The 27,005-nt window shown below is 42.7% G+C and overlaps 1 long non-coding RNA gene across 1 annotated transcript in view; it reads right to left on the reverse strand.

The window, feature by feature from the left end:
* Positions 1-7,900: 7,900 nt before the first annotated feature.
* The window catches only part of LOC141727157 (uncharacterized), a 54,505-nt gene continuing 35,400 nt past the window's right edge, over positions 7,901-27,005 (reverse strand). Inside the window, exons 2-3 of the long non-coding RNA XR_012578204.1 lie at positions 13,254-13,378; positions 7,901-8,491 (exon numbers count right to left, since the gene is read on the reverse strand). This is a non-coding gene — a long non-coding RNA (uncharacterized LOC141727157). The remainder of the gene's footprint in view (positions 8,492-13,253; positions 13,379-27,005) is intronic.

A 27,005-nucleotide genomic window follows, 5' to 3' on the forward strand; every position in this document is an offset into this window, starting at 1 on the left:
CTGCTGAGTCCTTTGGAAGGCATGGTAAGAGCTGCTAGATTCACTGAGATGAAAAGCTGTTACAGGCTGGTGCTTCATGGGTCTTGCATGGCTCAGGATACCAGGTCACAATTCATGGACAGATTAGACTATATTGATCTGAGAGACCAACACTTCTGAAAGAAGCTTCATTTAAGGCACCACAGCAAAATTCATTTAAAACTCAGACCAAATAAATACAAATACTTTTGCTGTTCCCTCCAGGAACTTGTAAAACTGAAGTCATAGCATTATGAAACAACGGGATCAAACACTTTCAGATTAGCAGAGCATAAACACACATTATTTGTGGAACTCTAGCGAAATTTAAATGAGAGTATAACTTGGCAAATCGTGCCAAGCAATGGAGTAATAACAATTGAGCTCCTTAGGAAGGACTTGTGCAAATTTCATGCATTCTCCAGTTTGCACAAAGAAAGCCCCTTCTGGCAGAAGCTGCTGAATGAAGGCTGTTGCCAAAGGGCATCACCCCACCAGGAAAATAACACCAGTGTGCTGGGAGGACACAGGAAGGGATGCTCTACCCCACAGCTTCCCTGCAAATGGAGGTTGCCCCATCCTGCAAGTTCCCCTTCAGATGGAGGTTCCCCCTCCCCTTTCCAGCAGTACCGTCTGCCCTCATGCTCTGCCAGCTGTGGGATCCCTTTCTGTGGCAGGTGTTGGTCTGGTCTCACATCCTGTGGATCCTGCATGCCTTTCCCTGTGCCCGTGTTTACAGCAGTCTGCAGCACATTCCTCCTTGAGGGCCTCTGATCACCTGGAGCACCTGAGGCGCCAGCTTGGGGCTTTCCCCTTGCCAGGTTGTCAAGCAGCAAGGAGCATTGAGGAGACCTCTCCAGCACCCAGCTCCAGGCAATGCACGAACTCAGCTGGAATTGCCTGAAGTCAGGGTACAAGGCTCCAGACCATGCCTGCATCCCAGGAGCAGACCTTGCATGACTAAGTCTCCGCAGCAGCAAGAAAAACAGTGAGGCCAAAGGCGAGCTTTACCATCTTCTGCCAGAGCTGGTTCAATTCACTCATATAGAAGGCCTCAAATATTCCTTCACCTTCTGTCCTTTTCATTCCAACATCCTCAGACATAATTTAGAGAGATTCCTTTAATTTTAATTAACTTTAAACTCCTACTTTTTTCCCCCATTGGTGTGAATTAGCAGCCTATGCCTGATTCCCCACTGCACAGCTGTGGTTTTACAGCCGTGTAGCTCAACCAATTTTGTACTTCCCTGAGTTATGAGGCTCACTGGTGAATTTATGTCAAGAGAAGACACCAGCCTGCTCCAGCCTGCTCCAGATCCAGTGAGAGAGCCTTAACTTATGGGGCTGCAGCTCATAGCTTTAACTCTAATTTAGATGGGGAAGGAGTCTTTTTTGTCAACAAGTGAAAAACTAAAGTATGTATTTTTGAAAGAATTGGGTCAAACTTGATAAGTTTCCTAGGGAAAAAAATGGCACAATATATCGAAGCTCAAAATTTTTGTGGGTTCTAACATTTGGGAATATTTTTGAGAAATGCTGCACCATTAGCAGATGACACAAAGCTGAGTGCTGCAGCTAACGTCTGGAGGATGGGATGCCACCCAGAGGGACCTGGATAAACTCTAGGACTCATGGAATTCTCATGAGGTTTAACAAGTCCAAGAGCAGGTGCTGCCCGTGGGTCAGAGCAGCCCTGGTACCAGCACAGCCTGGGGATGAACAGATCCCAGCAGCCCTGCCCAGAAGGAATTGGGGGTGCTGGTGGCTGAGAGGCTGGACATGCCCCAGCCATGGGCACTGCCAGCCCAGAGAGCCACACGTGTCCTGGGCTGCATCCAGAGCAGGGTGGGCAGCAGGGCAGGGAGGGGATTCTGCCCCTCTGCTCTGCTCTGCTGAGACCCCACCTGCAGGGCTGCATCAGCTCTGGGGGCACAGCACAGGAGGGACAGGGACCTGCTGGAGGGAGTCCAGATGATGAGGGCTAAGAAGATGATCAGAGGGTAGGAACACCTCCTCTATCAGGAAAGGCTGAGGATTTGCTCAGCCTGGAAAAAAAAAGGCGTAAGGGCAAGCTAATTCTCTTCCAGTACCTGAAGAGAACCTACAAGAAAGATGGAGAGACACTTTTCACAAGAGCATGCAGTGGCAGGATGGAGGGACAACGGGGATGGATTCAAACTAAAAAAGAGTATATTAGGAAATCATCCATTAGGAAAAATTTATTTACTGGCAGGGTTGTAAGGCATTGGTACAAGTTGCCCAGAGAAATTGTGGATGCTCCAGTCCTGGAAGAGTTCAAGGCCACGTTGAAAGGAACTCACAGCAACCTGACTTAGTGAAAGGTGTCCCTGCCTTCAGCAGGAGAGTTGGAATGAGATGGTCTTTAAGATCTCATCGAACCAGGCCATTCTATACTTTTATGATTTTCACTTGATGTTGAAGAACAAAACTTTTTTTACTTCTTCTTTGGCAACACTGCTCCACTTCAAAACTGATCCAGGTGTACCCCTTTTCTAAAATGAAAAAAAAAAATTATTTTGAGAATATTAAGTGATGTGAAAACAAAACTGGGGTATATTTTATGTGTCAGTATAACACACAATTGGGTCATTATTTTAATTTGGGCATTATTTTAAGTAAAATCTTTACATTTTCTTGTATTTTATCTCATGGTTTTCTCATAATTGTTTGTTTTGATTAACCACACAATTACAAGGCCTGTTTTTCACTCAGCTCTGGTCACAGCCCAGCAGTTATTGGTTCAGCACATTCAGCACACCCGCTCTGGGCAGAAAATGGTGGGACATGACAAAAGCCCAAACTCTAAGAGTGGACTCCTGAACCTGCCTTTCACTCCACAGTCAGCACAGAAATCCCTTTTTAGTGTCCCCACAGCTTTTGGTCTGTCCTACAGCTTCCTGAACACACCATGCCCTGGGTCCTGCGGATTCAGTACATTCATTCATCCTCTGCCTAGTGTAGGTAATCTGACTGCTGAACTGTTCTCCTGAGCATATCTGTATTTAGCTAATTCTTTAAATTTTCCACCATGTCCCAGCATTACAGTCTAGTTCCTGTGTCCACAAACTTATGTGTTATCCTCTTAGCCCATTAATTTATTTTGAAAGAATTCTGTTTATAGAAGAAATTCTGATGCCATGTAGTTAGCCCTGATTGAATAGAGGAGCTATGTAAAGTCACTATGATCATCCCTGGAGAAAACTGTCCTGTCTTACTCATGTGAGCATCAATATGGATCTGACTTAAAACCCACTGAAAATATTTTGCTGGACTCAGCCAGCAAGCTCTCATCTGCCCTCCTGAAGCATTACAGGAGACAGCAGCTTTGGCAGAGGGCTTCTTTTGATAATGTTTTTCCAAGCTTAGTGAGGATGATTTCTGAATTGACTTTACATGAGCAAAACAGAAAAAGTGTATTCTTAATTTTAAATTTTAAAATTAATTTTTTAAAATTGAATTTATTTTTAAGTGTATTTTTAATTTTTATGTGTACCTGTAATCTACACTCTATAAAATACACTCTATTTTATAATTTTGTAACTTGAAAGACTTATAAGTTCCAAACTCTTGAGGAAAATTCATTCCAACTACATGTCAATGTATCCAGTCATCCAGACTGACCTTTCAAATCCCAGTATAATATTCTGAGTTGCACTGCCCTCTGTACAACATGAGTGTCCATGCAAGGGTGTGCTGGTATTTCTCTGGCCATCCTGGAGACAAATATTGATGCAATATCACATTTCACTGTTATAGTTACTGTTAAGCAGACATATGTTCCTTGTTGCATCAGCCTGCCATTGGCGCAGGGTGGGCAGCCAGGGTTGCAGGGGAAGGTGAATTTCAGTGATACCCACAAGGATGGCATCTGGGAGCTAAGGGTGCAAGGCTTATTCATTGAGAGCCTTGCTCTCTTCACTGGAAACTCATTAACACACAATAATAAAGAGCAGCAGCAAAATATATCAAATACTCTCCACTTGTCCCTATCTAGATTACAAGGAAGTGCAAGAAGATGTTGGGTGATTCCACAAACAGGTCCTAACAGGAACAGGCTCACACCTGAGAGAGAGAACAGTTCAGGGCATTCTCATGATGTGCAGATGTAGCTACCAAAGCACTCTGCTGCTGCCAGTAAAGATGTGAGCTTGGAGGGCATCCAGTGTTTCATAGGCACAGTCTTCTTGGGGCTGCAGCAGGGGAGTAGAGGTAGCACCAGGAATCCCCAGCTGTAGTCCATCCCAAAAAGGGGGACAGATTTGAAGCAGGTGCTGAGGCTTTGAGTGAGATGTCAGCTTTCAAAGCGCTACTTTGGACCACCTTGCCCTGATGCCTGGGTCCACACTGCTGTCGCAGAGGCTGCTGAAACACCAGGAGGTGAGGCACGGTCTGCATTGCCCCAAGGCTCCAAGGGGTCAGGGATTGCTCCCTTGCTGCCCCCAGGAACACTGAGAGATGAACTGCAAACATGGTGGAGCGCCAAAATAACATGCTGTGGCTCCTGTCCTCATTTGCTGCCTGAACTCTCTCTTCTCCTTCCAGTCCAATGTTGCAAAGGCTGAGAAGTACTTTCTCCTCCTCTTTACAGCCAACATCCTCTGTCCAGACTTGCTGCGGCACCTCCCAAAACAGGACAGGTTCTAGGACTATATGTGGATGACAGAGACAGAAGAGGTTTTCCAGATTCAGTAGGACAGAGATATGGCTTGGCAGGAGGGAACATCATCTCTCACCCGGGAGGCAAGTGATGGTCAAAGCAAGAGCTACATACAGCTACATACAGCTACATACAAATCATAGATTTGTACTCTCTTCTTGAGCATGAAGGGCAGCTGCTGAAGAAGGATCTAGAAAATGAGTTTTCCCTCGTTTTGCCCTCTGTCCATGTGCTTGGTGGCCATAGCACGCCTCTCTAGCAGAGCTGCAGGCTGGCTGTACAGACACAAGTGAGGTCAGCTGACACAGCTTTAAAAATGAACTCACTGAGGTGTAAAGATCATTTTTCTCTCCTGACATTTTCAACTACTTAGTTGCTTAATTATCTGTCACCAGAATATCTCCTATAAGCACCAGCAATTTTGCCAATTAGCAATTAGTGAGAACAGTTATTCCACGGAACTTTGTGCAGTTGAATAATAGATTAACGTCCATCCCTCTAAGTATGACTAGATGGGGCAGATTCCCAGCTGGAGCAGGCTGACTTAGCATCACTCAGACCAAAATTTCACTTTCATGTTTAAAAAAAAATAAAGGATATATATTTTATTTCTTTTTCAAGAATAATGACTCTATCTCCTCTTGTTTGGGTATTCTACCAACTATTTACACTTTTGTCTTGCAAATAATTTCAGTAGTAATTCAGTGAACAGAAAAATTTCTGCCTTGCCCATAATCAGGCTGTTGATATGCTAATTTTTAGAAACAGCAGCAATAGAAATCCCCCCAAAGACAGGAGTTAGAGTGAGGGTTAGAGTGGGGTTTAATGGAACATCCTTTGCAGTATGTCTTCCAGTTCCATAATATCACAAATATTTTAAAGAAATGAACTTCTAATGGAGTTATATCACAAGCAGTAACTACACAAGACCATTAAAATTTGGATTGGAAAATTCATACCCCAAATGTGATAATACAATTAGATCCATTCTGTCATCTACAGATAAAGTAGCCATCTCCCTCCACAAATTAAGCAATCAAGTCCTGTCTTTCAAAGGCTTTGCAATACAGCAAATTCAGTATTTGTAGGTGAGGAGTTCCTGTATTAAGAGCAGACTAAAAATAGGGCTGAAATACATTCTGAAAGAAAAGTAGTATTCTTCAGAAACTCCTAAAGAGAAAAAGAAAATTGGACAAGTCCATTTCTCAGGGTTTGCCATCGAAGTTTTGATGAGGCATTTAAAATTACACCCCCAAGAACTGATCTGTGCTATTTTAAAACTGTTCCAACTTTTGCAAGCATGCATAGATTCTGCAAGTAATTCACAAGGTTTTCACTTTGAAGAATAGCTACAGGAACATTGTCCCGTTTTTTGCACTTAAAAAAAAAAAAAGAAAAAAGTATATATAAAAAAACAAAAGCATCCTTAGGGCTGCAGAGAGCTACACGTGATTTTGATTAAAGCCAGGTTAGAGAGATCAGCCCCATTTGTGTTTATGTCTGTGATTACAGAGCAGCTCCTCTGTGCTGCTGCTGGCCATGAGGCAGCAGGGGTGACACTGAGGCTGGTGTGCATGCACTCAGTTCCAGCAGGGAAACATGAGATAAGGGATCCAATATCCCACAGCCCGACGTGTAAGCCAGCCCAAGACATTTCTGCCATTCGCTGACCCACTTCAGTGTCTGAGGGCGGCTGAGGGAGGCTGCTGGGTGCCCAAAGCCTGTGAGACATTCAATCCCTGTGCTGCCAGGGTCACACGCCACGTTGCCGCGCACACCACGCACACCCGGCTGCCCCGGCATGGACCCAGCGGCTCCGGCAGATCTGGACACCCCTCTCCACCCTGGGCCATCCCACAGGGCTGTCTGGGCTGTCCCGTCTCTGCAGCAAGCAGAGACAATGAGGGCAAACGGAGATGTCTCTGTTGAATTCAGGCAGATGCAGAAGCTGAGCTGATATTCTCTGCCACACCCTCCATGAGATGCTTAACGGGAGGTACACACCCACCCCGCTGCCTTTGGGGCGAGAGGTAAAGGAGCTCAGCCGCCACACAAGGACGGCTTTTTTTCACATGGAGAGGAAACAAAGTCAGAAGAGGCCACGAGGACATGGAAAGGATAAATTCAAAGCCTGGTAAGGGAAGTGGTGAGTTTACAGCTGGTCTCCTCAAGAAGCTGCCGAGAAAGGTTCAGTGGGAGAGGCAGTGACATGACTGACCAGCTCCAGGGATCCTGGCATGTACCAAGGGATCCACATTATGCCAGATCCTCTTCTCAAATTGCCCCTAAGAAGAATGTTTACACTACTAATAGCTACTCACTGAAGGGTATTTATTTGCAAGAAACCCATACTATTTTGTGTGTGTGCCCTCCCTCTCCTACCTCTCTAGTGTGACCACATAAGTGACTGTAACACAAAAGTAAACTTTCCATGGATAAAATCTTTTAATATAAATCTCCAAAGCATTTGCTCAGCAGTGAAACATGGTACACGTGCACAGTGGCCTTTTTAATTTCTGAGGAAAGTGACCTTTTCCAGAGGGTTGTGCTAAATGTACATACAGAACTGTGAAAAGCAGATCTTGGAGAAGAAGCTGACTCAGAAAGGGAGGGAGGGAGGGCTTGCCTTCTGAGGCAAGCCATGCCTCCACACAGACATGCTGCAGAGTAGGTCATGCCAGTACCATCACATGAAGACACCTACACAGCAGCCCAGGCTCTTATCTCACTGGCTCCTGAGGGAGCCTCAAAATTTCTCCTTATTCCATAACTGACCATGGCAGTGCAGTACATTGGATTTTGCCATTACAGCCCTAAGTTCCTTTTCTCTGTCAGCTTTTTCAATACATGCCAACAAGTACTGATTTGCAATTCTATCTTTTTAAATAGATTTTCCAAGCTGTGCCCATCCTTTCTACCATCATTAAAGTTTTTGGCTGTTCCAGGAGAAAGTCTCTATCCTTGAGAAAAAGCACATAACAGTCTGTCATGGTTTGGGCCTGGCACAATGACAGTGCCCCCATGAGAATACCCTCTCCCTGGTGTCTGCTGTGAGATGTGACCAGGAATAAGCAAAGCAGGCTCCTGTTTAGAAATAAAGAAAACTTTATTAACTAAACTACAAGAAAAAAAAAAAAAAAAAAAAAAAAACATAAGGGAAAAAAAGAAAACCTTACAAAAGCATTTTCCTCCTCCCCCCCACCAAATTTCCCAATGCAACACATTCCCCCAAATCACCAACTCTCAGTCCAGCACCACCCTTTAGAATACTCAATCTTCAGTTTATCAAGAGGAGAGGAGTCCTTCTTGCACCATAGGCTTCCCCTGGAAACACACTGAAACCTTGTGCGCTTCCATGTCACTCAGCACCGCCCGGAAAGTCCTTTTGCCGCTTGTGACATCTTCCTTCCATGCCCAGTGCTCTCACCACTGTGCATGGACCAGAGCTGCTTTTAGGGTTGTCTTTTAAGGATGCCTTGTCTCACTCCAAAAAGGCACAGTCTCTGCTTTGGGGCATCTGTCCCCCCCAATTTTTGCACCCCCTGGGGCCGAGGGGTCCCCACACTGAACCCTCCTGGTTCTGAGGCACTGCTTCCCCCCAAGTGCAGTCTCTGTGTCACAGGAATAAAACTGGTTCAGTCCATGGCCACACAAGAAAAGTCCAGCCAGAAGGCCACTCCATCATCTCTCCCCCGACTCACGAGTCTTCTCCACTTCCCTCGTGGCCTGTCTCTTCTTATCTCATCTCTTATCTCTCTTCTCATTCAGCTCCAAGAGGATCAGCATTTGTAAGGTCTCAATCATGTAAGAAAAGGGTTAAAAATTTCAGTCTCTGCCTGTCCCAGAGCTCCGGCACTCTCACACTGCTTTGCCGGGCACCTTCTCGCCGCACTCCCCCCTTCTCCTCCTGGGCCGGCCGCGATCAAATTCAGACACCGGCTCTCCCTCTCTCTCTCTCTCTCTCCTGGGAGGGCTGAGTGGGGGGTGGCTGCCCGATGTCTCTTGGGGCTCTCCTCCACCCTTCCATCCTCAAGGGCCTCCTCACCCCCATCTCTGTCCAGGCCCGGGCTTACCACATGGTTGCCCCTCCCCCGCCCAGCAGCACCGGCTGGACAGGGGAGGGAGAACCGACCTCTTTCCCTCCAAGTCCCAAGAGAGTTTGCCAGGGCCGCAGCTCTGGTTTTTAACCCCTGTGTTTTCTCAGTGAGCTCCATGCCTTGAGGCTGAATGTGCCCTCCGGGGCACCAGCAGAGGTTGCCACGGTTTCTTCAGGGGGTGATGGCTGTGTGTAGCACACAGCTCTTGTTCCAGATGTGTCACTAGGACACAGTGACCCTGCCACAGCTTGTCTGTGGTCCTGCCCAACCTGGGTTGGACCCCCAGACTGAGGAAGGCCCCATGCAGAGGCAGAGGAAGGACCTGGTGCACACAATCCATTCACCACGTACAAAGGAACATCTTTGCTGAGGCTGGGGCGGCAAATTAAGGAAGAATAACCAAGGATCAGGATCACCCATGGCTTCTCAGCCATATCCCTGACAAGCTATGATAATAGCTGAAGCATTCTGAAGCAATGATTTACTGATAACCTTCAGGAGCAATCTGATGAGCTCTTTGGAGGCTGACAGGACCTCTGTCCCTCTTGAATTCAGTGTTTGTCAATGCTCTCTCCTTACCTGGGGCAGTTCATTTGGGTTTGGTGCTTTCCAACATGAATTTCAGTGGAAGACCAGAGAAGTAAAATAAAATAAAAGGGCAAATGAAGCCTTATTATGAAAAGCTTAGAGTGGTGAAGAGATGGAAGTAAAGCAAGCACAGAAACAGACAAAAGACTTGTGTTACTGACCATGGTTGTGTTCACCATTCAGCATTGGAGACTGCAGAACCTGCAGCCATGTCCATATCCATTCTTGGATACACTGGACATTGTTATTAGAATTTATAGTTTCATATTGAACTGTTCTGAAGGCTTTGTTCTGATTCTCATTACTCTTTCTTTTACTGCTAATAGTTTTTTAATACCCTTTTAAAGTTTTGAGCCTACTTTGCATTTCTCCCAATCCCATCTTACAAAAAGAAATAAATAAGTACCTTCTAGTAAGTGCACTTAAAATTAGCTAACACTAAACCCACCACAGTTATTTAGCTACTTAGGTTACTGTGGAGTCTGAATTTACCTTACAATCTCTTCCAAAATTTAAAAACTTGTTGTTCCATTAATGTAAGCAGCTTTGCTCCCAGTGCAATTGTCTACTTTTGGCATCCTCTTTTCTAAAAATACACTGAAAACTTACAGATATTGGAGGTAAAGGTTATATAAATTAGTTCAGGACTGGAAGAAGAGCAGCACAGGGAAAGATTCAGGAGTTTGATTAGCACAATTAGCAAAGCAAAGTGCTTTGCTGTGGCTCGTTTAGGCAGTGAAGATGCTCAGTCATAGAGCACCTTTTATGCTCAAGATAAAGGCACAGGTAAAACTAGCAGATGGAAATTTAAGATGGAAATGTAGCTAAGGAAGAAGTCACCATTTTAAATAGTGTAGGGGACAACTTTCAGACAAGCTGCCAAGGAGTGCGATGGCTTCTGATTGAGAGCAAAATCTTTAGAAATTTTCAACAAAGCTAGAAGAAAATGCAGATAGCATGTAATGTCTTCTAGTGTAGAAAAAAATAGAGGAGTCTGGAGCAAATAGCCTTTTCTTGCTTCGGTCTTGGTGACTAAAAAGTGACTTACCTGCAGATGTGAAAGGCAAGTTTGGACCTTCCCATGCTCTCTGTGAAGCGCTGGGAAACTCCTTTGATACACTGAAAATCATCATGTTTTGCACCAGAAAGAAAGGTAGGTGATTTTGTAAAGATGAAATACTCATATCTGAATGCCATAGGCAGCCTTGTCTACTTATCTTACTTATTATAAGAAATTAATAAAACCATTACCTCATCAAAGTTACTCTAGCCAGATGGTTATCTTGCTAAATAGATGGCTCTGCACAGTAGATCAGCTTCATGCTGAGGCAGAAGTCCAGAACATTTTTGATCTGTCATCTAGAAGATGCTGCAACCACTTTCCCTCCCAAGAACGGCAGGGCTTTTCTGTTCAGGCAGGTAGTGATGGAAAAGATTGCCAACAGAAGCAGGCCCTTGGTTCATGAATAACAAGGGCATTAGCTACTTTTGCAGCAAAAATTAGTAGTTACCAGAACAAATCTGTGATTTAGGGCTCCCAAGAGGAGATGTTCTTTTATTCCCTCTGTTTTTATAGCATGTTAATGATCATGGGCAAATAAAGTTACAATTATTTTCTGATGCTGCATCTTGGAACTATTATTTATAGCCTATATAATTCACCTCCAAATCCTGATTTTTTGGCAGTGCGAAGCAGTAGCTAGGCCAGGAGTTAATGATTATGAGCTAAGCATTTATCTCACTTGGTGCCATTTCGGCTTGTTCTACTTTCAAATATTATTTGCTCTTATGCAAGCTGCTCTTATGCCAAACCTGAAGACAAATTGCTATTTTTCCAAGGAAAAAAAAAAGCACCATGACTTGATTCCAATTAACACTGTAGGTTTAAAGTGTAATCCTTGCATTGCTCCTTTTTGCCCCCTTTCTATTTATCACTATTGAGTACATCTCATCTGCTACACTCTGCACTTCCAATGCTATTCCTCCTTTCTGATATCTGAAGATATACTTGAGGTAGAGACATATCAAAGAAAAAGTGAACTTTCAGCCTCTGATCTGAAAAGACAGGGGCCTCACAGATCATACAAGTTTTCTAGCATGTTTTTGCATGTTCAAGAGCTGTCTCACTTACAATTATTTTCTAAGTAGCTTTCTCCTGCACTGTGCCCTGCATTCCCTTTACATTTGTCCTTACCTTTCATTTTTCATTCTGCATGATGGAGCCCCAGGTTGCTTTCAGGACAGACCTGTTTAATGCTCCCCAAGTGTTATTGCTTCCTGTGCAATTGAAGAGGGAAATAGTGTGCAGGACTACAAAAGTCCAAACCAAACCAAAGCAAAACAAACCTATTCATTTTATTCTTTATCTAGGGATTGTTTCTTTGTATCTTGACTTCTCAATGTCAGTGAATTGATCCAAAGATCAAAATGGAAGGTATATTTCTCTATGGACTATGTTCCATTCTGAGAGTATATTTTTCTCTGAAGTTAGAATTTGGACACAAAATCTCTATCATATTTTAAGTTGTTACACAGAGAAACAACAGACAATATATTATATAATCCACCCGTATTTATGCTTTAATTTTGATTGAAAACTGGAGCTTTTGTAAAACTCAGTAGTGAAGGCATTTGAATTACTCAGACCTTTAATATACTGAATATGCAGTGAGAAATGCAGAATATAGGAAGGTACTACTCCCTGTGAAGATATATACGTGTAAACCCAGTAAAAATTTAAGCTAGTCAGAATATTCTCATGCTCTGATTTTCCTGATCATTCCCTTGCAGAAGGGAAACCTTTGCTTGGTTTTCACAAGTAGAGGGACCTTATCTAACACTCTTTTCATGCTTCATTAACCTATTGCTTCTATCAAATTAATTCTGAATTCTAGTCTACTTTTTGTTTTGTTAGTTTTTTGCTGATGCAATAAAAAGATTTTTTAAATTAAAAAAATTGCTATAATTAAATTTTGATTCACACTTCTTTATTAAAACATATTTTACATACATCATTCTTGTAAGCTAGGTCTAGTTTTTTTTTTTTTATTTTTCCCTTGTATTTAGCATTTTGTACAATCTAAACCAAAAGGTAGTTTATGCTTTCAGGTTTTCGGTAGCTCATGTTTTTTACACACTTTTTACACACTTCTCACTCACTCCAGCAAACCTCAAACAAATACTGTCTAAAACTTGTCAGGTGTCATGAAACATGGGGAAAAGTTTGCTAGTGACTTTATTCATTATGTATTCATCAAACTGCAGTATCTACAAATACATTAAAAAGCACAGTTAAGTTCTGTGATTCATAAAAGGAGAAAAAACATTCAGAAAATTAGGTAGATATTTAAATTCATACATGAATTTGTGAATCCATGAATTTTCAAAATTGGAGAATAAATAGAGTGTTTGACTTTTTTAGTAAGAGAGATTCAGAATAAAAAATAATGGTAATATTTCTAGCAGTGAATGCCTAACATTAGAAACCACAGCAGATAAGACCATTTTAATAAGAGAGGCTATCTGCTAAGTGATATTGCCAATTTTTTTTCTTTTTTAATTTTCTCTGAAAAACAACAATACAACCAAGGAAATCATGTAAAGTTCATTACACAAGTGATAAAACATCAGCTCTAGCCTGTTTTCTACCTTGAGGCATATAATCAAGACTAAAAACCACAACATAAAATCTTAGCAAGAATAGCAGAAATAAGCAAATCTCACTGCTATTTTTATCTGCTTTTTCAGCACCTCTTGTTCATATTGGTGCAATGATTTCTAAAATAAGAAAACCAGTTGGCTAGAAATTTCAATTCATTCCTACTCTTTAGGATTAAATAAAGCCTGAGCAGCTAGCATCATGCTAATCATACCTGGAGCCACTCCAATGTGCACAGCGTTCTTTTTGTTGAGGAGACTTTGTGGTGAGTCAAGGCGTTGGAGGCTTCCTTACGCCCCGGCAAAGGTGCATCTTCAGGAGAGGTGATAGGAAACTTGCCTGTGGTGAGGGAGCACGTTTCAGCCAAACCTGCAGCGGTGCCTTCAGCAGTGCACGTACCTGTCTTGAGGCATTCCTCTGAGCCCCTGCAGCCCACGCACACGGTCCTGCCCATCAATTGATAGTGTGCAAAACCATGTCTGAGAGCAGAACCCAAATCACCTAACCTACCAGCCCCTCAACTCTAAGGCGCCCTAGAAAGCAGAATCATGCGATAAAGACCCATGCTCTGTGGAGCAAACAAAACAGGTCTTCTGAAAGCCTCCAGGAGCGCTCCAAAGTGCAGACTCCTAACTCTCTGTCCACTCAGTAGAAGGGGAGCACTGACTCTTGGCAAGACTGCTTTGTACAGGGCATAAAATCTAAGCGCAAGTTTGGTGGCAAAGCCAGACACCTGAGTTAGGCTGGCCAGCCCCAAGCCCAAGATGTTAGTGGTCTGGAAGAGGCCCCCTTCCAAGAGCGCAGGGCCCTGGGCACACCGTGCTGCCCAGCGCCTCCCAGCTGGCAGCTGCAGGCAGCAAGCTGCGGGCCACAGAGCAGCACAGCCCCTTCACACCTGGCACCGCTTAGTTAAAGGTGTTCGTGAGACGTAGAGGCTTCAGAGCCCGCTCAAGACTGTGCCCCAAGAGCAGAGGAGCACAGAGTCACTCTGCATATGTGAATTCCAGCCATCCAAGCCTCAAGCTGAAGGTGTATTAGTGTGTCTGTGATGCTATACCAGTGGTATTGCAGAGTGTCATATTCTGCTCCAGATTAGCCCTAACACTTCTCTGATACATGGGCTGATTAGCTTTCTAGGTAGACGCTCTTGCAGTTCTCTTTTTAAAAGAGTGCAATGTCATATGATCCTTGCTGTTTCTCTAGGGACAACAGACTGCTCCATGAGGGAGGCTGTGCTGCATCTGTCAGTAGCTTGAAAGCTGGCATGGACACGGCAGACAGTGACATCACCCATCCGCTCATACCTAGCACAATGCCAGCTGGTGGAGTTCTGCCTTTTCTGCCCAAGGGCTTCTTTCCCCCTGCACAGTGCTTCTTCTCTGTGAAAGCTACAGCCCAAGGCAAGAAATGGCAATTGCACTGACAGCACAGGACAGAGCTTGTGGGCGTCACTGCTGCATTTCAGCCAGCTCGGAATCACCACACAATTCAGGTCTGAGCACAGCAACCGTTCCTTGTGCCTGAAGCTGCACAGGCATGCAGGAGGACACAGGAGTGTGGCCAATGCTGTTAGCGCAGCCATCTGTTAACAGATCTCCTGCTTTCATGAAATGTGCTCGAACCTCCCTCTTGACCTCCTGCTAATTTAATTTAAATTGACAAACTAGTTCAAACATCGTCAGAGTGACCAACAGAGGCTGAGGCTGTGTAAGAAACGAGACATGAAAATGAGGAATGAGACAAAGACAGAGAGAGAAGAAAGTCTTCACTACTTGATTCTGCTTTCTTAGGCACCTTATAATTGAGGGGCTGGTAGGTTAGGTGATTTGGGTGCTACACTCTTACACAGGCTGAGGCTGTATAAGAAATGAGACATGAGAATGAGAAATGAGACAAAGACAGAGAGAGAAAAAAGGTTTTCTAGGATACCGTAGATGAAATACATGTAGTATCCAGTAACCATCCAGCTAAGTAACATGGGTGAACATCAGTCACCTGGCAGTAAATGAATTCTGACTTCTATAATGCAGAAAAAATGCTTAAGAAATACTGAAAAGTTAAAGCATACCCTAAAAATAATCACATTTAACATCCGGTCTGAGACAATAAAATGAAGAAAACAATACTGTGGTACATGGAAGAAAATAAGAATGGCAAATATATTTCTCATTGCAAAATAAACTTGGGCTGCTCCTTAAATCTCTTTCCAATTTGCAGATCCAGAAATGAACAGAAGGAAAAATACGCGCAGTCTAAGAGAACATTTGTTTTAAAAAAATGCCTGCCTATTTGCTGGAACATCAGAGAATTGGATAGCTAAATACTGTATACCAGTCAAAAAAAAAGAGGAATTACAAATAAGTTGAAGTTACTTTGGGGAGCAACTATGTCTATAAACAAAAATAAAAATAAAGACCTGTAAAAGCAAAAAATAGTTTATTGTGTTTTACCTTCTGACCCTAATCAGGAAAGCAGTTCTCTTTCCTAACTGCTTAGTTAGCCCCACCTGCCACATAAATAGGTGACAAATGAAGCTGCGACCATTATACCAGTGTCTGAGAAGGATTATTGTCACTATAATCTGAAGAAAAAAATCTAAAAAAAGAAATACTGAGTCATGGAGATGAGGTCTACAAAAATAAGCATAATGATTTTGTATGGTCTTTGTCAGCAATCAAATATTTTCCTGTGCAACTGACCAGCTTCCCTGAGCATGTACAAACCAACCCCTGTAACCCACTTGTCTACTGGCTCCCCTCTGCACTTTCTCCCCTCCACACTCTCCAGGATATGGCTTAAGTTGCCAATAACATCTCACAGTAAAGACAGAAAATGATTAACTTTTTTTCCAAGGAGTGAAGACATCAGTCTACCTGGCAAATTCATGACCCCATTCCACAACTTCTGGTTTGAAACTCTCCATGATGGTCACAGAAGAAACACTGCACTGCTATCTCACTCCAGCACAGTGTCTGAGCTTTGTCTCATGACAATAGCCTCTGTCTCCCACCTTCTGTTTCTCTTCCAGACAATTCAAAAACATGCAGGATGGTGTGAAGTCCCAAGAACACGGTGGTTTGTATCAGTGTACACATCCTATCCTATGTGCAGGTAACACACTCTGCATAAAGTGTTTCAGTATGTCCTTCAGGAAAATGGTTCATCCTTAATTTTATGTTTATTTTCTTTCTTTAAAAAAACATAAACCATCTGTTGCAAGGATACCATCACCTGGGGTTTTCTTCATCTTCACCTTTTTATGGTTGACATGGGTCATAACTCATGGCAATGAGCTTAAAAACATTTCTGTTTCTGAGCCAATACTGCATCTTACTTCTCATCTCTGAGAGAATAGGCCAAATGGTAAGAGCATCAGAACTGCCATGGGAAATGCAAAAAGTTATGAGGTGGGAAAATCGTCAGTAACTAGCCATCCTAGAATCAACCACGACCTTAATGTTATTTGATACCTTCACATCATTGCCAAGTGCAGGGAAAAGGGTCTCTCCCTAACTTCTGAGAAGAAGGGAATGGCTTCCAGCCAAAAAAAACATGGTGGAAGGGTGGGGAAAGTTGTCAATCATTGTTCATTTTTCTTGGGCTCTGTGGTGAGAATTTTTGCACGTGAATCACCCTCTCTTTCGTAGTACTCCTGCAATTAATATTGTTGCTGTTTCTGTTTGTTTCCTTATCTCATTGCTATTTCTAGTAAATTGTTTTTAGATCAAGCCCTGATTTTCCTTTTGTTCCTGCAGTTCTCAACTCAATCCCACTGCAGTGGGAAGTGGGAGGGAGAGAGTGAGAGATCAGCATCAGATTTGGGAGAGTTTCTGTGGAGCCCTGAATTGGGCAACACAATAGCTAAACCACAATGCTAATCAAGACAGACACTAACCAAGAGGGAGGTCTACTTAGTGACGAGACTAGTAGCATGAAACAAAACTCAGTCAGATGTGGAGACCCAGACAGCTCCACATCTCGTGGTCACCGCAGCCAAGGCTGCCCTGAACCTTCACATCCACAATTAGACCTTTGTTTGCTAGTGCAAGGTCCTGGAGCCCACCTTTCCTCATTGTCTCCTCCACCACCTGTGCCAAAGCACTGCCATCAATGCTCTGCAGGAACCTTCCGGACTGTGTGTGCCTCACTGTGCTGCCTTGGAGTGGAGTGATTGAATTCCCTCACAATAACAAGGGCTTCTGACTGTGAAGCTGCTTCCAGATACCTGCAGAAGCCCTCATCTACTTCTTCCTCATGATCAGATGGCCTCTAACAAACACAGCAGTGTCACTCATGTTAGCTTCTCCCTTAATCTTTACCCATAAGCTCTGAAACCATTCTTCATCTACCCCTTGGCAAAGCTGGATAATTCTGGTTGCTTTCTCACATAAGGAACAGATCCACCAACTTGCCTTGATGGCCTGCCTTTCCTAAAAAAAAGGCATGTAGCTGTCCCTGACAGCATTCCAGTAATGCAAGCTATCCCACCCTGTCTCCGTTGCTGGAACGAGACCATCACGGCAGTGACAGCAATGACAGCAAATTTCCTGAAATTTTTTTGCATTTTCAAAATTGTTCTTCAGTGTGTTCAGAATCACCCTTTATGCACAGAGCTGATTTCTAGTGCCTAAAAAACCTTAACACTCATTTCGTACACTGGTGTTTAACTGAATGCCTGAATTTCAGTGATTTGCATTCTACTGTCAATATTCAGCTTTTTCAGTGCCAGTCGTGAAAGAGGGAATCCTTACATTTAACACTTTAAAATGGTGAACAAGCTACTAATATGGTGGGATTACTGTGCTGATCATGGGATTTTTACACACTTCTGCCAAAATTATCTTTGATTGCTTGACATTTATCTAGAACTTGGCCACCTAATATCTCTGTTGCTAGATAAAAATCAAGGGGAACTGCCTCATTACTTTATCTCTGTTGTTCCTTCCCCAAAACCAATATAATCTGCCATTTCCCTCCAGAAAAAATCACATTGCAAAGGCTTCCATCATAGTGTAAAGCTGTAACTTGTAAGTACTCCAGGCAAGACAAGGAGCGCTATGAGGCAAGTCTGTATAAACGTATCTTCTATTGTACTTTGTCACCTGTATGTGGGTTGAAACAAAATCATGCCCCTCTTCAGTTGCCCACAGCTAGGTGAAATAAAGCATGACTACAAGGTCACGTTCTTAACTGGTATAAACCACCACCATTCTGTTGTCTTCCATGTTTTCCCACCATCCCCATCCTCTGCACCTTTAGTCCAGAGGAGGAAATCTAAAAAGTGTCTACTACCCATTGCAGAAGCCCCATATTCCTTTCTCATTGATGTCCCTTCCACAGGATTTCTCATTCCTTGCTACCCAAAGCTCCTGTTATGACCACATACAGAAGGTTTTGTTTCAGGATGAGATAGAATTAAAGGAAAAGAGAGAGATGCCTGTGTGCATGTAATTAATAAAAACCTCCAAAAGAAGGTCTGGTGGTTTGCTGTACTTCACAACATACAGCTAGCATTAATAACAAGGAGACAATTAATTGAAGAACAACTTATTCAGGCTGATTATCCATAGAATGTGAACTTATTAAACATATTTAATCTAATATGTTATCTCTTAGTCTAATACTAACATATTCATTAGTAAACAAGATGGAATTTTCTGACAGCAAGGTTGGCTCCCTATGGAACAATCAAAGACTGCTGTAGATTCTTTATCACTTGTAGTCTTCAAAACCTGATATTCTTCTCAGGGCAATGCTCTACCCAAGCATAAACTGTGTCATGCAAAAAGCACTTTCCAGTAATCCATGTTGGATGCCTATGAGTGCTCTGACCTGAAGGTCAGACATGGTTCCATCTAGATCAAGATCTAGATGAGACAATCAGGTAGAATGCCCCAAAATAGATTCAGTGCCAATAAAGACATATAGCAACAGACACTCTGGCCCAGAGAGTGAGGGAAATATATCCAAGTCCAAGACATAATTAAGATGCATGGAAAGGCTTTTCTTGATGTCTGTAAGTTATGAATAACAGGCTCAGAGGGTGGGAGCAGTGCAGACAGCTTGCAGTCACCAGGCAAATCACTTCCAGCAAGTATAAGGGGACACTGCCCTTAGACAGTCAAGGCAGAGCAGGTAAATGCTTGCTAATTCTTAAATTTAACAACTGGCTAGATACATTTCAAGCAATGCACTGCAAACAAGTCTCCATGACACTGAATTCTTGAGAAAATGGTCATTTCTTCGTCTACAGCTACCAATAACCTGGAGTGAGAATATTCCAGAGAACAATGTGCACTACAGAATAGACCTCCTGCTGCAAAGGGGGAACAGGAAGAAATTAAAAAGAAAAATCCTTCTCAACATAAAACCTTTGTACCATAGCTAAATTTGTCTAGAAAGGTAACATCTGGGAGATGAAATGGGCTCTGCAAAATCCTCGATTAGCTGAAAGAATATGATATTTACAGCAGATATAGAATAAACTTACTTTTTTTAAAGAAACTTAGTACTTTTTAATAAAGTTACTTATTTTTAAGTCATCTTTTATGCTGAAGGTATGAGAATGCTCTGAGCAGAGTGAAACTGGAGATGCTGTAATAAGTCATACCACATTTCTACAAGAATTAGGGGTAATGGGGAAGCAATTTAAATAGACGGGGCTACAGGAGGAAATTCAGGTTCCTTCTTTAAATTAGGTGTTTACAGGTTTTCTGCATCGTCTTATCATACCAGTAACACAATCCTTCTGAGGTGCAGCAACCGCAGGCATCTCTTCTCTGGTTGTCTTCCTGCAACATCCCTGAGGAAGGCTGGCAGCACTGGCTGCAGGAGAAAGAGCAGTTGTCACTGCTGCAGCTCAGCCTCTGCCTGTACAGTCAGGACAGCAGCACCTGACCACAGGATGAGCCATGACACTCATCCTCTTCCAGCTCCTAACAAGCACACTTGCCAGTCCATGTGTCCCTAGTGCCTGCTCTCACCAGGGAGGATGGCTGGAAGCCCTTCCTCACCTTCAGTGGCTGAAATGCTGTCCTGGGCAGTGGGGTGTGGGAACATCCTGGGTCCCCAGGGACATAAGGACTGTGAACACCCTCCAGGGACTTTTGTGGTGTGACACCAACATTCAGACAGAGCAATTGAAGGTACCAGTGTGGTTCAACCAGAGACTCAAGCTGTGATTCATCTGAGCTAATTTATGCTTGTTCTTCAAGACAGAATGAATCACATTCCTGGGAGTCCCACTCACCTGCTTTGGTCATGCATGAGCTGCAAGCGAGCCGTACAGACAGAATCACAGAATCACAGAAATTCTAGGTTGGAAGAGATCTTTAAGATCATCAAGTCCAACCCATGTTCTAACACCTCAACTAGATCATGGCACCAAGTGCCACATCCAGTCTTTTTTTAAACTCTTCGAGGGATGGCGACTCTACCACCTCCCTGGGTAGATGATAGGGGCATCTGCACTGGGGTGTCCAAGTTTGGAAACCACAGATAGATAAGAAGTTGCCAACTCTCTTGACTTAATTTAGGACAAACTGAGTTAGAAAGGTAATTTCACTTTTTTTTCAAGATTGGAGGAAGAAACTCCATCACACACAAAAAAATTCAAGCAGACTCTTCTGAAGTTTGAAGTGATTAATATGGAATAGCAGAGGTCAGAAACCAGCTCAGAGGGCACATTTTGCTATAGTAAGAAACTGCCATTTTCCCTTCCTTTTTGGTAAAGTTGCTACCTTCCTGCTTGCTCAGGCTAAGCCAAAAAGATGTTTCTGTCCAATATTTTAAATTTGTCTAAAGCCTATGTAAGGCTTTAATAAAAACCCAAGGAGAACCAAGTTCCAAAATCCTTTTCATTTATCTTATGAGAAAACAAGTAAATAAAATCTCATCTTGTGGTTGAGGAGATTAATGGTGGAAAACATGGCTGATGGCAGGAAAAACGTGCCTCTGTCAAACAGTCTGTATAAGGTCATTCTCATAATGAAAAGAAAACCAATCCTCTTCTGCTAGATAACAGGCTTAGCTAGCAGTGATTTTACTATCTCAGACAAAAGTTGTCTGAATTCAAAGATGAAAAGCAACAGATTTCAAAATGCTTGAAATGCCTACAGCAGCAAACATCAAACCAACCAACTTTCTGTCTTTGGGGTTTTTTTGTTGTTTTTGTTTTGGTTTGGGTTTGGGGGGGTTTTGTTGGTTTGTTTTGGTTTTGTTTTTTTTTTTTACAAAAAGACAGAAATTAGGGGAGAAGGACACTATTCCACCTAGACTTCCTTCATCATCGTCGTCGTACACTGTTGTGTCAGCTGGGGATTGAACCAGGCCTTGCCAACAGCCACCAGACAAGAATTACAAAGGAGCAGTTGTGCAAAAGGCACAGTGCAAGATGTAAATTGACTGTTTTCACATTTCTGCTGCAGTGGGGCCTGCCTTGGCTCTAGCATATTGAAGCAATTCTGGTTTAGGCTGCAAAAACTTCCAGACTTGCCCAAAGCTAGACAGATGCCTACCAGTTGTCCTGCAGAGGCTTTCCTCATGTTTTCATTGATCAAGAAATATAAAGGACAAACATCCTTCTCATTAAAAAGATAAAATAAAAGATTTGATTAATTAAAATATTAAATTTAACCCAAAACTGATTATTTGAGTTGGTCAAACTAAAGATGCAACTCTGAATAATTTCAGCTGAGTTCCTCTGCTACCTCTGAAATAAAAAGTTCAAAACTGAAACAACCCAATGCAGATTTAAAACAAAGATATGTTTGCCAGTGTTTGAAATTTCTCGTCATGATAAGTCTACTCTTCAGCATCTCTGTGAAATTTTGATAAGAGTTTCTCTACCACAGAAGGATTATGGCAATGAAACAGCATAGAATCAAAGAATCACACAACCGTTGAAGCTGAAAAGGACATCCAAGATCATTGAATCCAGCCTTTGACTGATCACCACCATGTCCATTCAGTGCCATGTCCAGTCACTTCTTGAACACTTCCACCTCCCTGGGCAGCCTGTTCCAATGCTTAACCACCCTTTCAGTGAAGAACTGCTTTCAGGCAGTTGTAGAGAGCAATAAGGTGTCCTCTGAGATTCCTATTCTCCAGGATAAACAACCCCAGCTCCCTCAGCTGCTCCTCATAGGACTTGTGTTCCAGGTCCTTCATCAGCTCCATTGTCCTCCGGACACACTCCAGCACCTCAATGTCCTGCTTTTCGTAAGGCACAAAAACAGTGTTGAGGAACACATTCAGTGCAGGTGGCTCAGGGTGCAGCTGCAGCAGAGCTGCAGGCTGAGCTCTGGCAAGAGCCCCAGGCAAGAGGCCGTGAACTGCTGGCTCTGTAGAGCAGGGGACCTGGGGGCCTGTGGCCCTGCCAGGGGAGGGGACATGGAGACACAGCAGAAGGGTATAAAATTCCTTTGTTCTGGGTCCTTCCTCAGAGGCACCCATCTCAAGCTGTTATTCTGTTACTATGCCATGATCAAATTATGCCATGATCAATGATAAATGATGGAGAGCAGCTTGGCAACCTCTTCTGCCAGTTTTCTCAGTACCCTTGGATCACATCTGATCCCAGAGACTTGTGAGCATCTAAGTGAAATAAAAGGTCACTAACTGCTTCCTCCTGGATTTCAAATCGTCTTTTCTGCTCCCTGTCAAGCAGATCAGGAGGCTGGTTGCCTTGAGGATATCAGGTTTTTCTGTAAAATGCTGAGGCAAATAAGGCATTGCTCCTCCCATGTTCAATAAAGGATAGAGATTTTCCTTAGACCTTCTTTAGCTGCCTAAGTACTTGTAAAAACACTTTTTATTATGTTTCAAAGCAGTGACCAGATTGAGCTCTAGCTGAGCTTTCACCATTCTAAATTTCTATCTACATGACCTAACGGTATCCTTGTACTCTTCCAGAGTTTCCTACCCCTGCTTCCAAAGGTCAAAAGTTCTCCTTATTTCCCTTAATTCACTCAAAAGCTCTCTGTACAGCCAGGTCTTCTTCTCCATTGGGCTCATCTTTCAGTACATAGGGATGCTCCTGCACCTTTAAGATTTCCTCTTTAAAGTGTGTCTAGCTTTCATGGAGCCCTTTGTTATTAAGGAATGTTTCCCAGGAGATTTGTTGAACCAGTTTCTGAACAAGCCACTGTTCACTTTCACTTCCCAGTGCAAGCACATCTTTCTGCACAGGCCGTATGTTGCTTTTCACTCCTTCCTGTATTGTGACTATGAAATGTGGAGCCAGGCTGTAGATGGTGCCTGCCCAGTGACTGAACCAGTGACACTCACACAGCACCACCAACACTTATAACAGATTCAAGCAATGGAGACTAATGCAGAATCTGGCCTATATTAAATGCTTCTTTAAAAGTGCTTTATTCCCAAAAGTGGGAATCTCTAGCCTCTAAGAGAGCCTGCGATCAGTGCCTAGGACTCCTTTCTTGCAAACTCATCCAATTGTATTCAGAAAGCTATTATCCAATGTTTTACTTCTTTTTCCCCTTATTTTTTCTTACACTGATGAGAAATTAGAATGTTTTCTCACTCTACTATTTTTTATAAGTTAACAGCTAGCAGTATGGTTTTGTATAGATAGAACACCCAATATATAGGCAGTAAATTATTCTGAAGGAAATGTTAAAATATGGTAAGCCAGTGAAATACATCACAGTTTTGCCTGTAAATTAGTTGAAGCTCTTTTATTTAACTTGTGAAAAAATTTGCACTTTTTTAGACTGTGATTGAAACATGGTTCTTCTGCCCACAGGCTGATGGACGTGAAGGAGGAACCTGACTCCAAAATCTTGAAATGCAAACTGCATCAGTCCAGAGGAAGCATGTCCAGGGAATAGAGTGTTTTTCACTATATCCATGCATTTCTATAAAATATCCTTCTACCTTGTGCTAGTTAGGCCTTTTTATTTTTTGTCTTTTCCCACTCAACTAAGATGCAACAATGATGTGGGAAGGAAAATTTCTTGCATTTTGAAAAGAGGACAGCTGGTAATTAAAAAAACAGATCCTGATAGAGGTTTATTGAACAAGCTCTTTAAAACAAACCTGCATCAGTGAAATCTTGCCACCTAGAAGGGGGCCTGGTATTGAATTTATGATTAATGGTAGGCAGATGAATGGGTAGCTGAACACAAATATGAGGAAAGAGCAAGAGAAGAAGATAAAATAGCAGCTTATTTCTTGGCTTGGTTAACATCAAATTACTGACTATCAGAAGTGATTGAATCACAGGTTGTACCTTTCTGTTCAAGCCTTAAACAAGAAGATACCTTCATAGGGGCTCCTATAAAAATCCACCTTAAGATCTCAAGGTCTTCTGGAAGCAAAGTTTCTAGACTACAAAACACAGGTCTGTTAACCTGGGTCTGCTATAGGTAATATTCATGACCTCCCATGGTGACTCCAGACTGACTTTTGGATGGCTGTTCCCTGCTATGGATCCAATTTTAAAGCAATTTCCTAGGTATTTCTGCTGGATGCCACAACCATCAGTGGCAACTATAGAGAGCAGCAGCTGGGGCAGCTGCTTACCAGCACAGGCTAACTCTGCACCAGGTTGTGTAATCTGTGTATCCCTGTCTGAGAAGCCTGTCTCTGGAGCAAACTCAACAGTTTAAGTCAACAGTTTTAATTTTCCAGTATATGCACAATGAAGGCTGCTGTCAAAGTAGCTGCTCTCCCTAAGGCTGTGTTGGAACATATGATCCACTGGTCTTCCCTGAACACAAGAAGTACAACTGAGAGGGAAAGACAGCCCCAGCCTAAGACCTTTCAGCTACTTCACCCAACCTCAGCTAGATCCTTAATCAGTCCTTTTGCCCTTGACAAATGTCATGTCTTGGCAAGGGCGAGGAGCTGCTCACCTAAGGAGGCTGCCAAACAATGGCTAAATTCTTCTATTCTTCTCTAATTAGGGAAGGTGAGAAGACAAATCAACAAAATGAGTTGCTCACCCCCTTACCTTCCTGCATCTCCCAGAAACATCTTGTCCACACGAAAGTATAGCCATGAGCTTGCCCTAAAACTGTTGTGGCATCCAAGGGTTCCCCTGCACTCAAAGCCTAGAAAGACTTAGCTGTCAGGCTATGCTAAGTTGGGCTTTAAGCTAGCACCTATTGTACTTGTAATTACCTTCTGGTAGTGCTTGCCTCTAGGCACTTTAGCCAGGCTTGTCAGAAATTTGCCCAAATGTCCCGACAAATGTTACATGCTATGGCTCTGGAGACATATTCAAGATTTCATTGCAGTGATATGTGCTTTCTCTAACCTAAGGACCTTGCAGATTATGGATTTTTATTTTCTTAAGGGAAGGAATGGGGGGTTCTTCTGAATAGACTTTCTCTAATTTTTCATTGAGTGACTGGCTTTCCTTCAGAATTGCAGGCACCACTGAAGTCCTTGCACACAACAAAATGGACCAGTACTTCAGCAGACATTTTCCTAAAATGGGAATATTAGTGTTTGCAGTTTTCAAAGGGAACATCCCAGTTTCAAAGATATAAGGTTCAAGCACTACAAATGCTTGTAGTCTGATCTTTGCCTCCAAGCAGAACCCCATGAACTTTCACTGGTTTGCAACACTTGGCAGCACACTGATAGGCAATATAATATGTATGAAAATGAGGGAACAAAATATATGGAAGCCTTCAATGGTGGTGTGTGACGTTGGTAACAAGGGTTGCAGGGTGAAGAGAGAGGCGAGAATGTTGACCTCATGTTCAGAAGGCTTGATTTATTATTTTATGATATACATACTACATTATACTATACTAAAAGAAATAGAAGGAAAATATCTCAGAAGGCTAGCTAAGTTAAGAATAGAAAAGAATTAATAACAAAGAAGCTCTCTCTGACTCTGTCCCAGAGAGAGCTCGGTCCTTGATTGGCCATTAATTATACACATCCAAGATGGGCCAATCACAGGTGCACCTGTTGCATTCCACAGCAGCAGATAACCATTGTTTACATTCTTTGTCTGGGGCCTCAGCTTCCCAGAAGGGAAAATCCTAAAGAAAGGATTTTAATGAAAAGATGTCTGTGACAGTGGTGCAAAGGGCTGGGAAATACCTTGTGTAGTACATCATTTCACTGAACTTTCTGGTCTTCAGAACATTAATTCTAATATTAATGCAGTCATAATATTTAATATCTCCATAGTGGAATTCCAGCATTAAAAAGAAATAAAATCTATGGCTTCTAGCTAGGAAAGTGTACCTCACTGCTTTTGACCATGCTGACTCTGACTGTTTTAGGAGTTATACTCACCTGTCCCCACGACAGAGCCTCCAGGCTCCAGTACCTGGATGACAAGTACCTGGTAAGAAAACCTATCATAAGCAAGTGTCCTTACAAACTCACACTTAGGAAGGATAGTACAGATAGCAAAAATGCTCTTCAGGGACAGCACATATTATTTTGAATTTTTGACTCTATCCTTTCCTCTTTTTGTATTTAGCAACTCCGAGGTTTTGATGTCTGCAGAAAGAAGACTATCCTTCTTTTTTTCCATGCAAGATGGACCTCTTGGTAGTTCCATACTGTTTACTTAGGGCCATCTCTCCCTGTGCAGTCTCTTTATGCAGTTCCTTATCTGGCCGGTATTAATTGATGCTGCTCTTTTTTGCGCTAAGGCTGGTGCTATACATCTTTCAAATAAAATAAAAATGTGATAGGGGAACACTTAGAAGAGATTCAAATGACACAATTATTCTGATTATACTATTTCTACCCTTGTAAATGGCCTCTCTGGAAAATCAGGCACCATTATTCACTCTAGGGAGGACACCATTTCCCCAGCCACTCCTTAGACAGTATGGACCATTATAAAGGTTTTGTGAGCCTGATGGGACAAGGCAGTGCAAAACTGAAAAGCAGAAATAAGCCTTCATCAGGATTCCTGTGGATGTGTCTTTCCTCTCCTCTTGAATGCATCAGGAGGCAGGAAGGAAATGCA

This window comes from Zonotrichia albicollis, chromosome Z, assembly GCF_047830755.1.
Source record: "Zonotrichia albicollis isolate bZonAlb1 chromosome Z, bZonAlb1.hap1, whole genome shotgun sequence".
Classification (NCBI taxonomy): domain Eukaryota; kingdom Metazoa; phylum Chordata; class Aves; order Passeriformes; family Passerellidae; genus Zonotrichia; species Zonotrichia albicollis.